A 15,662-nucleotide genomic window follows, 5' to 3' on the forward strand; every position below is an offset into this window, starting at 1 on the left:
AAGGGAAGGATGATGTTGAGAGCTTCCATGGTGAAATAATCAGAAAATTGTCAAATTGTTAAAAAGCAAGTGTCAGGATTGTATCTTTGAGTCTCATGATTCATAATCTGCTTTTGTCTTTGACTGAACTGGGGGGTATATTACTGTACAGGTTTAGGAAAATATTCTATCACAAATATGACCATTTAATTTACTATAAGTTTTTCAAAAGTTTCTCCTGGGTTTTATTCATCCCTAAGGAAAATCCCTTAGAAAGTTTTAAGAATATCCATTGAATCCTTTTGGAATAATTGAAAAGAAAGCAGAAATTCTGTTTACTTTTACCACTGAGAAAAATGGAACTCAAAACAAACTTAACCGTTAAACCCCTTCTTTATTCAAATTTGGCGTATTTGGAAATAGCAACAATAATCTCCATAAAGTGTTCCTAGAAATAAACAAAATTTATATTTGTTATTCCTAAATATCAGTGTACAATGAAATTTTCAAGTCAATTTTTGAGGGGAAATGTAAAACTTATAATGTATTTATGATCTTAAGTAGCATATTTCTGTTGGATGGTTTATAAGTTATCTATTGATAATGCTTCACTACTAATAAGGCATAAGAAAGATACTTGTGCTCAAGGAAAAGTGATAAAAAAACAGTATTTGATCTCAACAACTGGCTTCAATAATCTGCAAAATGGTGATAATAATGATCCCTTCTCTTCCTCATAGTATTGTGTTATATTATTAGTTAATAATAACATTAATATTCATCACCTCATTGTCCCCCAGGAGGGTATCAGGGAAGTCATATTGGCTTACAAGGTCTTAGCTTGATATCCACATTCTCTCACCAGCTCTTCCAAAGTATCCGGTGGTAACGGCTGGGAATTCCCCCCAGGGGGTTGCACACATGTGGGAACTCAATCTGCTATTCTTGTTATCTTCTTTCCTATGAGGCGCTGCCATGAGAACACAGCTCCCCCACTTCTCTGACAAGTGCAGTGACATTCCCACTGCTGTCTTGTTCCCTTCCTCCCAGAAATGGAAAGCGGTCGTCTCTCTCACATTGCGTTTTTTTGTGTGTGAGGAAGATCAGCCCTGTGCTAACATTTGCCAGTCCTCCTCTTTTGCTGAGGAAGACTGGCCCTGGACTAACATCCGTGCCACTCTTCCTCCACTTTATATGGGACACCGCCACAGCTTGGCCTGACGAGCGGTATGTCAGTGCGCACGCGGATCCGAACCCCGGCCGCCAGCAGCAGAGCGCGCGCACTTAACTGCTATGCTGTGGGGCCGGCCCCTGCTTTTTACTTTTTTACCTGGGTTTTAAAGCAACATGCATGGTGTGTGCCCTTAAGCTTTACAATGTTCTTCATCAAAATGGCCACTTCAGCTTTTATTTGTGGTCTCTGTCCCTCTAAGGATGAGCCCCTGTTCTGAGCTGTCTGGAGAACAGAGCCCATACTGTCCTCCATTTTCCATCCTCCTCCCCCGTTTCTTCCCCAGGTCCCTCCTTTCTCCTTCAGGACACACACACACACACACACACACACACACCACCACCACCACCACCACCAACAACAACAAAAACAACAATACCCCTTCCTCCCTCCAAAAAACATCATTAACTCACACAAACAGATGGCAGAGATGATGGGAGAGACAGGATTGGCAGCCCCAGACCAGCAATCACAGCTGACTCAGTCTAAACAAAGAGTGATGTAACACTGGTGCACACCAGAGAATCACCGTTTGAATTTTATGACCAGATCTTAAATAAGTATCTACAGCCTGTTATAGAAAAGCACTTTTAAATAGTCAGATATGTCTAATAATGGAATAAGGATCCCTGGGAAGTAGTGAGCTCCTGACAATAAAGACATTTAAGTCGACATATGAATAACTTTAAGGCAATTACCAAAATGTGCTGTCTTCATTATTAGGTTGGAAGATTCTTGAGGGCAAGATATCATTTATCCAGTTTGTATTTTGCATAACAATGGAATTTCTAAAGAATTTTCATATATAGTAAGCTATTTTAATCCTTTCAAGTTTCCTGTGAAATAAAGCAGGGACTATGCTTATTTAATAAACGAGAAAACAGGCTCAGAAAATTCATAAATTTTCCTAAGATTTCAAGGCTGATAAATAGCAGAATGGGAATCTGACTCCAGGCCAATTATGTCCTTACACTTCACATATATTGCACAATGCAAATGTCCAATGAATGTTCATTTCTTGTTTGCGTGGCAAGGGTGGGTTAAGGAAGTGAACCTAAATGAGATTTTTTTGATTTTCTATACTTGTCACAAAGTTCAAAGATGTCCTGAATCACAAAAAAGCAATCAGAAAATCCTCTTGGTTTCATTCTCTTTCTTCCCTCTTAGCTAGGCTGAAATATGTGAAATCTACAAGATTGTCATACCAAAGTATGCAAATTAGTGGCACTCGGTTCTGAGTTTCTTCAGGGCAGGAGACTTTCATCTCTGTATTCCTGCCTTATGCTACATAGCATTGCGCTTTTTTATTATATGATTAAAGAAATGGATAGATGGAAAGATCGAAGGAGGGATGGTTGGATGGATAGATGGATGGAGAGATGGATGGATGGATGGATGGATGGATGGATGGATGGATGGATGGAGGTGACCAGGCCCCCACTGTCTGTGACTCAAGGGGCTTGGCCCAGTTCATGAAGACTCATACAGCAGCTGGTATTTAATGAAGTCTCCTTAATTTTCTAGCTACTCTTCAGCAGAGAAATTGCTTCTCATGGGTGGCTTCTAAGGGTCTGTAACTCACCAGTTCTTTTGACTTGCTCTTCTCTCAAGCCTGGCTTATTGTTAAATCACTGTATCTAAATTGTTCTGGACCCTGTGCCTGCTCCAAGACAGGCTGCTAAGCAAGTGAGGCTTCTTTTGGAGACTGCAAATTCAGGACTCCAAGACCAGGAGTATAGTTGTTTCATGATTTATGGCTGGAGATGTGCACTCTATGTGCTATTGGTCAATGATGATAAAGTAGATATCAGTGCCTCTGTGGATTTCCTGTTGCCCTTTCAATCGCCACCATTTAGAAGAATTTAATCAGGTATACAGTGCTGGGGGTGGGAAAACATTTTCAGGTAGCCACTGCACTGTGGACTTCCTTTTCAGATTATCTAAACTAGTAAAAATAGTATTTCACATTTACCTGCATAATTTTGTATGTCTGTTCTTTCCCCACTTGAACAGATAAAACATTCCTAGGTAACATGATGACAGCTGCTCTGATCCCTAGTTTTCCTTTTGGTTCCAACTGACCATTGAGACAAGGTAAGTTCTCAAGGAAGCACTCACCTTTACTGTCAATAGGTGGTCATTCATGTCTCCTTAACTAGTCAGAACAGGTCTGCTAAATAGCATCGCCCTCTAATAACCAAGGAGGTAATCTACATTTCCTTTTCAAAATCGGGATGGGGAAATTGCAAGATGGAGAGGACATTGAATATTTAAATACAATGCCTAAGCATGTTTACACATGATTTACAGCATTATTACCCTATGGATATGAAAGTTTATAAATATAAGCTTTTGGCAGTGGTTCTCAAAGTGTGGTCTCTCCACCAGCAGCATTAGTATCACCTGGGAACTTATTAGAAATGCAAATTCTCAGGCCCCCACCCCAGACCTACTGCATCAGAAACTCCTGGATGGGGCTGGCAATCCGTGCATTTGATGCACAAGTGATTCTGATACACACAAAAGTTTAAGAACTCTGGTTTTAGGATGTTTACAAGAATGAGCCTTTTTTCTTTTTGTCTTTTTAAAACAATGATGTGGACAAATTAAATTGTCCCTTTCCTGAAAAGCATTTAATGACACTGAACAATTATTCATACCTTTTCTCAAGCATATGTTAATCACATTAGAAATGCCATTCCCTTTTCGTTCAAAAGGGCAAAAAAAAGTAACATGCCTTCAATGTATGGGTGCCCTCGAAAATGAGGACTCGGATAAAGAACTGATATGAAATACGCGTGCAAATGCTTCTTAGTAATAACCTGTTCTAAGAAGGCCTACCTTCATACAGAAAATATCCACAAGAATTACCCCTTAACACAACTTAGCTGGGAGAGCAGTAGGAGAAAATGTGGGAGTAAGGTAAAGGCATTTAAAAAAATACATTAAAAAAAGGCCTTTAAGGGCCGGCCCCCGGCTTAGCAGTCAAGAGCGCGCTCCGCTGCTGGCGGCCCAGGTTGGGATCCCGGGCGTGCACTGACGCACCGCTTGTCCTGCCATGCTGAGGCCGCGTCCCACATACAGCAACTAGAAGGATGTGCAGCTGTGACGTACAACTATCTACTGGGGCTTTGGGGGGATAAAAGGCATTTAAAAAAAACATAAGCAGCAGCAGCTTATGTTTCATTATAGATAAAATGCTTTGTAGAGTACTGGAGGGGGTATCTATGCATTTAATGACTGTAAACCAGCACTTTAAATCTATATTGTTGTTTTTATTGCCTGGAATTCCATCTCTTTGTGACCATGTTGGGTAGTATTGGGGTAACATGGTAGACCCCATCAGTCCATGATTAATCAGCTGATGTTTAGTGACTGCTCAATATGTGCCCCAAATTGGATTAAAACAGGGGAATACTGTAAATATGGTCCCTGTTTTTTAAGAAGCTTACAATCTAGTTGGAGAGATGGGAGTAAAACTCAAACATTAGGGCTCAATAAAATAACATGATCAAAGGTAAGGAGGCATATTACAGATTCAAATGCAGAGGGGGTGCACTGTGGGGCATGCTCAGTCTGAGTGTCTAGTATTTAAGAAAGGAGGCTTCAGGGGCCACTGGACCTCAAAGGATGCTTAGATTGATGGTGGACCGTTTGCAGAAATGGCCTCGATTCTTCCCTGTCTTGTATCTCTGCTCCTTGGCAATGTAACTTTTCAGCATCTCACATTAAGAGGTAGAGTCCACTCCTCCACTTTTGGAATTTGAGCTGGCACCGTAACTGAGACAGTGATGAGATGCCAGCTACGAGGCTAGGCCTCAGGAGGCCTCGCATGCTTCTGGCCACTCTCTTGGAACATGTCCAGCTGCTATGAACAAGCCCAGACTAAGACTGCTGAAGGAAAAATGACCCCATTCTTCAAGAGATGAGCTGTCTCAGCTGAGACCATTTGAGACCAGTCAGCCCCAGCAGAGCCATCAGTGAGCCGAGCTGAGAACAGAACCCCAAGCTGAGCCCAGTCCAAACTGCCGACCCGCAGAATCTTGGGCTAAATGGATGGATATTGTTTTCAACCAACAAATTGTGGAGTGGTTTGCCATACAGCAGTAGATAACTGATACAAGGTCTAAAAGGTGGAGAGGAAGGGATAAAGTGTTCTAAGCTAGAGTTGCAACTCCAAGAAGGTAAAGAGTCAGAAATGTGTCAGGTCAGGTCAAAGAAAAGGGAAGACACCAATAGGATGTCTGACCACTTTCTTTCCATAAATCACTGGGAGCACCAGCGTTCAAGAGAACATATCTGGAAGCCAGAGCTGCACTATATGCTGCTGTATGGTGATCTTCCCTTGGAACACTCCATCAGGGCATAAGAAATAGGAATCCCCACATGTGGAAACACAGAGTGAGCATCAGGACCCCATCCCTCCCAGCTGGATTTTGAGAGAGTGAGACAGTGTTTTCTAGCCAACTATATTATGCCAAGAGATAAAAGGATCTTTGTGGTTTATAATCTGCTTTTACTTTTTATATAAAAAAATCTAAAGCTTATATGCCACACTTTCAAGAAACTGCTAGAGGCAACTTGTAGAATCTCAGAGTAAAGGATATTATGACGTTAGAGTGCTTTTAAAATCTTAGATTCTGGGGGCCAGCCCCCTGGCTTAGCAGTTAAGTGCTCGCGCTCCACTACTGGCAGCCCGGGGTTCGGATCCCCAGCGCGCACCCGACGTACCACTTGTCCGGCCATGCTGAGGCCACGTCCCACATACAGCAACTAGAAGGATGTGCAACTATGACATACAACTATCTACTGGGGCTTTGGGGAGAAAAAGGGAAAAAAAAAGGAGGAGGATTGGCAATAGATGTTAGCTCAGGGCTGGTCTTCCTCAGCAAAAAAGAGGAGGATTGGCATGGATGTTAGCTCAGGGCTGATCTTCCTCACAAAAAAAAAAAAAATGGCTTTAAAATCTTAAATTCTCACAATGTGGATCTATTGCCTATTGAAAAATGACTTCAACTCAGTTTTATTAGGTCATTGAATATATTTTTCACCATAAAAGCGTATAAGAGGAAATATTTACCTTTGAATGCTGAAAATGTGCTCTTCCTGTTGAATGGTACTTGCTTGAAAAGAATATTCCTGGGAGATGATGCATTCTTGTTTTAAAAGTAGGTCCTTAAATTTGGCGGGAAGAGGGGAGGATGGACGGATGGATGAGGGTGGGGTGGAGTGAGGGTGGGGTGTGTGGCATTCAGATAGAACAATATTTAACCTACAGCTCTTCATGTCTGAGACCTTTTGTTCCAGCAGCCACAGAAGCTTCTTTCATTTCATTTCAGTTATTAAAAAAAAAAAAAAGGATTAGTTGACCAAGTGCCATAAACTTTATACAAAATGACCTTACTGAGCAACTATTTTATTCAAACTATGCTCAAACCAGCAGTGCCACACATGTCATAAAAGCACGGTGAACAAGGAATTTCAACAGAAGAAAAGGCAGGGGTAATCGAGACCGAAGTGTCACACAGAATGGAGTGAAAGAGGCGTCAGACCTGATGTGCTCACTGTGTGTCCGCCTCTGAAGGAGAGCGAGCGTGACACAAAGTTGTTTTAATTGCCGCTGGTCTCCTGTGAACATGTTGCTCCCTTCTGACTCTCAAGTCACCAGTTCACCCGAAACTTTTCTGAACAAGGACCCGCATCTCCTGCGCCCCCACTTCCTCCCCGGCCTGCCTCCCCCCCGCGTCTGGGCGTCCTGCGCCGGCTAACAGGTCCCTGGTTACTGAAGCGTCACCTCTCACTCCCCAGTCCATCTCCGCAGCCCACTCGGACTGCAGCCTGCCCGCCGCCCGGCCTCCCATTGCAGCAATCGGGGCGGCAGACAGGGAGGAGGCGCGCGGGGACGGGAAGACCACGGAGGACCGACTCGCGGGCCGGGCTCCGGAATCAGCATGGGGAAGGGAAGCGCGGCGCGAGTTCGCACCCCAGGTAAACAGGCCGGCGAGGCGCAGGGCGCCGCCGCCGCCGCGGCCACCCAGCGATTTCCAGGCACGCAACTCCGCCTCCAGGGCTCTCTCCCTCGCGTTCTCGCCCAGCCGCTCGCTCGCAGCCTCAGCAGCCGCCGCAGCATCACTTCACACAAAGGACTGTTACCCGCTGAGCAGCTCCTCCACCTCCACGTCCTCCTCCGGTGACAGCAGCCCCGACAGCAGGGCTCGGGCGCAGCGGCGGCGGCGCCGGGAGGACCTGTCACTCCCAGCATCCGAGGCGGTGGCAGCGGCTTTTTTTTGCTTTTCTATTTTGCTTTAATTTTTTTTTTTTTTGGCCCTTATACCTCTTCGCCTTTCTGTGGTTCCACCCACCTCTTTCCTCCCTTCCTCCTCCTCCTCCCATAAACAACTCTCCCACACCCCCCCCCAAATAAATAAATAAAAGGAGGAGGGTAAGGGGGGAAGGAGGAGTGGTGCTGGGGGGAGGAGGAGAGGAAAAGGGAGGCAGCGCGAGAGAGCGAGGCACAGTCCGAACCGACAGCCAGCAGCCCGCACGCACCTCGCACCATGAGATGGCGACGCGCCCCGCGCCGCTCCGGGAGTGCCGGCCCCCGGGCCCCGCGCCCCGGCCCCGCCGCCCGCTCGCCGCCGCCGCTGCTGCCGCTGCTGCTGCTGTGGACCGCGGCCCTGGCGCCGGGGGCGGCCGCCGGCGACGAGGCGGCTCCCGCGGGGGCCTCGGTGTGCTACTCGTCCCCGCCCAGCGTGGGCTCGGTGCAGGAGCTGGCTCAGCGCGCCGCGGTGGTGATCGAGGGAAAGGTGCAGCCGCCGCGGCGGCAGCAGGGGGCACTCGACAGGAAGGCGGCGGCGGCGGCGGCGGGCGAGGCAGGGGCGTGGGGAGGTGAGCGCGAGCCGCCAGCCGCGGGCCCACGAGCGCTGGGGCCGCCCGCGCGGGACCCGCTGCCCACCGCCAGCGGGACCGTGCCCTCCTGGCCCACGGCCCTGGCGCCCGGCGCCGGCCAGCCCGCGGACGAGGCGCCCTATCTGGTGAAGGTGCACCAGGTGTGGGCGGTGAAAGCCGGGGGCTTGAAGAAGGACTCGCTGCTCACCGTGCGCCTGGGGGCCTGGGGCCACCCCGCTTTCCCCTCCTGCGGGAGGCTCAAGGAGGACAGCAGGTACATCTTCTTCATGGAGCCCGACGCCAACAGCAGCAGCCGGGCGCCGGCCGCCTTCCGCGCATCCTTCCCCCCTCTCGAGACGGGCCGGAACCTCAAGAAGGAGGTCAGCCGGGTGCTGTGCAAGCGGTGCGGTAAGTTCCTCGCCCCTGGGGGCGTGCGCCGGCCGGGCGGGGAGGTCGCTGGCCGGGCGCGGGGGCGCATTCCCGGGGCGCGGCGGGCACCCGGGGCTCGACGGCTGCCGAGCAGATGCGGTCCGAGGAGTTTAGTTTCGCGGTTGTGGACTTGCAGCGATCCTCAGAGAAGGAGGTTTCGCGGATTGGATTCCACAGGCAGCGCTTTCTCCAGTTTCCTGTGTTCTAGGCTTTGCCATTGGTGAAAGCCCAGGTTTGGTCCTCGGTTGGGGCCGCCTGAAACTTTTTAATCCCTTGGGATTTCGTTCACCAAGTAGCATGGAAATGGGCCGGCTGCTTTCTTGCAAGTGCGTTGTTGAACTTGGCTCTGGTTAGGAGTTGCTGATTGTGGGCCGCCCTGTGGGGCTTTGATGAGTCCGACAGGATTTTAACGCCTTCCCTTCAGTCAGAGAAGTGAGTGTGCAGATGGTCAGGGTTTTCTGGTTTTTGTTTTTGTCTGTGGAGCCTCGACAAGGAAAGGATAGCCCACTGCGATTCCTCTGTAAATGTGGCAGAGTTTTTGGCGAACTCAATGTCCAACAGATAGGTGCAGTCTGTACCTTGTGAATCTGTGCATGTGAGGAGTATGAAGTTGGGTTTTTCTGGTGAAATCATCTTAAGAATTTCTGTTTTCACAATATTTTGGTTTGAAGTATGTTTTGGCGTTTCAGTGAATCAGAACAGATGAACGCAATTATGGAGCTTCACATGTAGGCCCTGAAGAAGAATTTCGGAAGATAAGTTTAAGCAATCGATTTCTCAGACCTGTTCCCATCTTCCACTGAAAAGTATTCTTCCCAAGTCCCCTTAACATTATCAGGTCTGAGAAATTAGCTGATAATCTAATTACATTTCTGAGGTAGCATTACATTTATGCCATTCATAAAATAATTTCTAGGTTCTAAACATCTGTATAATTTCCTGATTACCATATAATCACGAAAATGTAACAGGGTTTCTTCCCAAACCATAAATTAACATGATTACACATCACAAATTCTAACATGCATAATAGCTTTTTCCCTAGGTCTTTATTTATCTGTCTAATAGATGGTTGGGTTAATTGAATTTTTGCAAAACTCAGCACCATGCCATGCTCAGTCTACCTGTGATGCAAAAGGTGTCCATTCTTTTAAATTTGTATCTGGTGATGACCAATTATTTAAATTTCTGATGGGCATTTGTGGTGCTTATATCCTGCAGTTCATTAATACCTAACGATTTGGTTTTAACGACAGGAAAGAGCATTGCTCATCCACCGTTTCCTTATTTTAACAGTGCACTTAGTGTGCCAGAGACCTGTTAGGATTTGCACCACTCTGTGGACAGAAGCTGTTCTCAGATAGTGGTGCTGAAGAAGGCTGAGTGACGTTGGGATTCCCCGGGTCTGGCTGATAGATGTCACTGTAAAACGTGGGAAACGCTCTGCTGGGAGCTGTCTTATTAGGGAACACAAAAGCTCAACATCATCTGCGGCATATGTTATTCTGTTATAGAATCCAAAACAAAGCCTTTTAAGCCATACCATTGTCCCATTTTCACATATTTTATTATGTGTAATTCAGGAAGGATCTCGCCTTTACACCAAACCACTGAATTGTGACTCATTTACTATACATAGTGAAAGTTAATGTAAGGGGGATGGTAGTTGGCAATGATGCCTAGGATTGGGGGTGTGTTACTAGATTAGTAATGGTGTTAGTTATGCTTTTAACTAGTAATACATGTCAGACTTCAGGGGTAAAGTTCTTATAAGCGTACAAAGAATGTCTGGAAATGGAAAATTCATGTTGTCTGGAGGAATACTATTCTGCTTTTGTTCTAACGGGAAAACACTTCCTGAAGGTGGGTAGGGTTGCCCTTTTGCTTGCCAGTCAAGGAAATACATAGTTGCAAGTTGTGGCATGCTAAGCAAAGCAGGTTTTTTTTTTAATGAACTAGAAAGCTCCCTGCTTGTAATTGAGCAGCTTAAAAAATCATGAATTACTGCTCTAGGTTTGTGTAATTATTGTGTATGTTTGGTGATTTCAGTGTATTGTACTTCAGAGTGGCATATTACATGAAACCTTAACTAATAGGTTTAGCTAAGCACTAATGAAATCATGCTAAAAGTTTCTCTTGCATTTTTATGAACATATGCGTTATTATAAGATTGTAGGATAAAAGTAAATAGTATAAGCTATTTTATATAATGTAAACTCAGTAAATCCATACGTGGAATATTGGGTGTAAAAGTGTGTATGTGAGTGTGTGAATACGTGTGAATTCATCCAGTTATGTGGTCTCAGTTAACAATGTCATTCAGAACTTTCCAGGCAAAGGAACACAAATTGGAAAAAATATACAGAGAGAATAAGGGCTAATTTGTCCTGGTTGAGCTGCTTCTGTGTGCTTGTGGTCAGATTTCAGGGAGAGTGATGGAGCGTAGGGTTCTTATCTAACGACATGAAGCTGCCCTGGGGGCGTGCCAGTTGTGTTCCTTCCTGAGCCATGACGCCAGGCTGGAGAGGGAATATAGCAAAGTCATTTTGCGATATCATACCCCGGGGACCAGTTTCCAGCTCTCATGCACTCAGCTGCAGTGTGGTTTCCTACAAGTTGCTTACTAGTGTAGAAACTACGCATGCAACAGATTAGCCTTAGGGTTGAGCGAATAGAAGTCTTCTCTGAAAATTTTTTTTCCTCTTTTTTCCTCCCATCTAAGACAAACTCCTGAGTTGTGTCCCTATGAAAAGAAGCTCTTCTCTGAAAAATGGACCTTTTGAAACAGAAGCCGTTTAGCGTGTTTTAGGAGATAATGTGGAATCTCATAGCTTGTTTGCTTTATATTTGAAGTTTGTGTAAATTATACTTCCTTTACAGTTGTTTAAATTCTTCCCAGTCTTTGCTTTTTCTCTTGCTCACTGAACGAGCTAAGAAATATTTCTAGGTTTTACATTCATTGGAATGCAAAATAATTTGCTGTTCAATTAAATTTCTATTATTCAAGCAGATCATTGTTTGATGTGCTACACTTTTAGTTTTCAAAGCGTTGTGGTTATACTAGGCAGAAACTGATTTCCAAAAAGGAATAACAGTACTGATGTTGAATAACATTTATAATTGGGCCATGCAATTGTGCATCAATTGTGTTCTTATAAGCCAATCTAAATATTTGGTATATCATTTGATATTGGAATGTATTGATAATGTAAACATGTTTATCAAATATTTATGATAAATGGCACTCACTTTTTCTAATAGCCTCAGTAACTTTAATAAGGTGTGCTGACCTTATGGTGTTATGAAAATGAAAGAAAATGCTGCAGGGATTTTCCAACCAGCATTGAAGAAAATTATTCTTCATAAAATCTATGTTAAAGAAGTAGCAATAGGAACAGATACAGGTTGACTGCTTGTATTTCATAAATACGCATGTAAATTTAATTTCCCAAGCGTTTGTGACTGCTCTCTTTAAACTATATAAATCTTACTGTCAAAAATCTATACTGTATTTAAAACATCTCTTTCTGTTGAGTAGAGAAACTGTATATGTATTTATTTATATTTATGTTAAAAAATGAAACCAAGATAGGTCATTTGGGAAAACAACTCCTTGAAATAAAAATGTTTTCAAAAGAGAATTTAAATATCTGAATCAGAGTATTTTACAAGCACTAGGGGATAGTTCTCCTCAGTTGTGGGGGATGTATAAATCCTCCAAATCTAGGGAAGGTTTTATCATATGTCTTCAGGTATTAGGTAAGACTGGGAAGCTCAGACAGCACTGAGGGTCAGAACAATGAGCTGTGCTTCCGCTGGCCTGTATATTTATAGCGAATGAGAGCAAACTACGTGATCGGGAGGGTTAGTGCCCTTGTCAAATGTGATCTATTCATTGTTCAGGAAATCTCCTTTGCTTCCATGCCCATTTTCTTCCTGTTATTTTTTTCTTAATTATAAACATCTTTTAAAACCTATTTTTAAATTTTAATGACAGTGTATGGACTGGCCAGATGTCCAAAGATCTTCAAACTCTCATCTGCCCTTAGTACTTAGCAATACTTAGGTTTTTTGTTTGGTTGTTTTTGATATACTTAAATGATATGAAAAAATTATCTTTTAGGTAGCTCTTATTGAATGGGTATTTTGATTAGCCTTATATAAGTAAATTCTAATAATGAAAACAAAAAGTATATAGTGAAAAACAGTGGTAGGGATTCATTGACTATTATATTCATTGAAAGGATATAATGAAAAAAGTATACAGTGAAAATAAAGGGTAAAAAATTAGGGCTCTTATTGACTTATGCAGTTTGTTACCAAAAAACAATAACGTAACATGCCTTAATCAAAGTTTTCATAAGAAAGTGAAATCTAATTTTTAATGTTCTTATTTTTTAAATAACAGAAATGGCCATTGTGGACAGTTTTCCATCCATATATGAATGCTCTAAATTTGTGCATACACATGTTACTCTGTGCTCTTCTGTTATCATAAAGTTTAAGTTAAAATTAAAGTAACATTATGAAAGAATGTATGATCTACCTACTCCCACAAATATGAGTCAATCACCTCATAACACTTGAACAACAGATTAGTGGTACCATCTTGTGATACTTTTAAATCTGAAGTTGAATTATTTAGGAACTTACAGAATACAGACTCAAGCGTTACTTTGTAGAGGTTGTGCTAGTGGAGAGGTTGTGTTTTCATATTGTTGTATTTTCATGTTGTTTAGTGCTGCGATGTGCCTGAGGCAGGCCTGTTTCTGAAACTTGCCTCTTGGCTTTCTGTCCCCAAATGATCCATACAAGTTGAAGTAGATAGAAGAAATTTTGGTGAAGTCGAAAGCTAAAAATGTGTTGACTAATCTCTGCTTGGCATAGGTCCAGTTGTTAGGAAACAGTTCCTCCAATACAGACTTGCCATCCAGGAATCCTGGAGAGAGATGCCTAAGTGGTCATTTACATTATTTTTTTTGTCTTCAGAAGAACCAGGATGTTTTTCCCTATGGAAAATAGTTTCCTTGGAAACTGTATCCTAACCTTGGTTGACCCTATTAGGACCTAGTAAAATTTATATCTTATGTTTCATAACTAACAAAACAAGAAGAAATTTAGTTTACTCACAGCTTAGATGGTGCATGGGAGACAGTTCTACCAGTTCCTAACTCAGGCTTGGGATGTGTTTTTCCTTCTTCTCTATTTCCCTTGTGAAACACTGCAAGGGAAGCTTTAGGAAAATGATGGGGCCCATGAGTAGATCTTAGTCTATGACAAACAGAAGCATAGGATTGCTGTTCATCATGACACTGACTAGCCTTCTCTTGACACATTGGGATTCGGCTGTCTGGGTCCAAGTATGTTGGAAGGCAGAGGTCTTGGATCACAAGACTGTGAATGTAGATGGTCTTTCTGTTCCTTATAGACTTTTTGTCCATCTCATGAGCACACAGATGGTGACCTGCACTTCAGAGGCCTGCCCCCAAAGCCCAAGGCTCTGGCTTTGGGTATCTTCCCCAGTGTGCAGGGAACTGGAATAAAACAGCTCAGAGTGGTGCATGATTTTGGACTGGTAGCTGGATTCAGGAGGTTACTCTGGGCCAAGAGAACCTAGAGGAGGGAACTGTTTCTTTTTGTTTTGCTCCACTGTGCCAGAGTATGTGACCTGAACTGGGCCCAGCATGAGGGGACATGCCTGACGAGGGCACTAGAGTCTTGGTCGTGGGTATACCCAGGAGCCTAGGGCTGGGAGGGGGCATGATAAGAGACATGAAGCATTGTCTGCTTTGCTAAATTTTGAAAGCCCACAGCAGTAATACTATCATTCCAAATGTTAGTCTGGTCTGGGAATTCTGATTAAGGCAAAGGAAGCTAAAAAATTGAGAGGCTAACTAAAACCATGTGGTTATAACTACCATTCATTGAATTTGTATCTTTTTTGCCTGTTTGATAGACATATAACTTGATTATTGTGTATAGATTAAATACCTTTTAGATAATTAATTAAGTGAATAAATGACTGAAGCACCCCAGCTCCTTGGATAGTGGCAATCATTATTCTAGGCTAAAGTTTGAAAGAAGAAGAAGAAAAAGCCCTCTTCTGATGCTTTCTCTTCAGGTCTCTCACTTGGCGAGATGGGTGTAGGAAGTGGTGTTTGGAGCTCTCTCCTGCCAGGACACTGTTGTCTCCCCTCACCACCCAGATCTCACCTCTGGGTCGACCTTTGGGCTTCAGAGAAAGGTCATTTAATTTCATAAAACTGGCTTTTCCTCAACTATTTCTGGACAATATTGATTCTGTGTAGTCCATAGGTCCAACTAGGAAAAAAAAATTCCCTGTCTTAAAGACTTACAAGCACAGAAGGGATTGTGAATAGTCAGTGAATCCCTGCCATTGTTTTGAGCAGATCCATTCCCAAACCACTCTAACTCATTTTCAGTACTCAATCTCAGTGTCCAGAAATTTGATGTTCTTCCTTGATCTCCCCTCATGGTGTTTAACCATCTCAGCACTAGGAGTTCAGTTCTTGTAACCGAAGATGGAAAAGCACTGCTTGTATTCCTAAGAAGTAATAAGAAAAGATCTTAGATGAGTTACTTTCCAGTTTTTTTTTCTCTGTTTTTAACATCACGTCAGCCCTTGCTTAGACTGCAGGTGGGTCAGCAGCATGTCCATGGGCTCTGATGAGTAATGAGATCCTTTTCCTTCACTTTCTCACTCGGCCGTGAAGGCACTATGGGCAATGATGTGTTATCAGGGAGGCAGCAGATGCGGTGGCGGCATTTTCTTTTCCTGCAGGGAGCATTACGGCTGCACCTCTCTGCAGAGCATGTAGCTATCTGCTGAGGAGGAAAAGGATGGCTGTGTTTGCTTTAAATAGAATTTGTCATTAGACTTCACCCTTGAGAGGTGATTCTGCTGGTTAGGGCTCTTTGGTGACTGCCAGGATGGAGGTGTTCCACTCAGAGTGGGTGTGCTCATTGTCGTGTTACCAGCGCAAAAGGGTAACAGCTTTGAATTGAATTGTCCGGGCTCTCTACTTCTTTGCAAGCCTGGACACCTCTGAGATACTCCTTCCTCCATTGTCTTCATTCCCATCCACGGAGACTGGTCACATCTTGTCCTCAGAAG

This window comes from Diceros bicornis, chromosome 29 (assembly GCF_020826845.1).
Source record: "Diceros bicornis minor isolate mBicDic1 chromosome 29, mDicBic1.mat.cur, whole genome shotgun sequence".
Classification (NCBI taxonomy): Eukaryota; Metazoa; Chordata; class Mammalia; order Perissodactyla; family Rhinocerotidae; genus Diceros; species Diceros bicornis.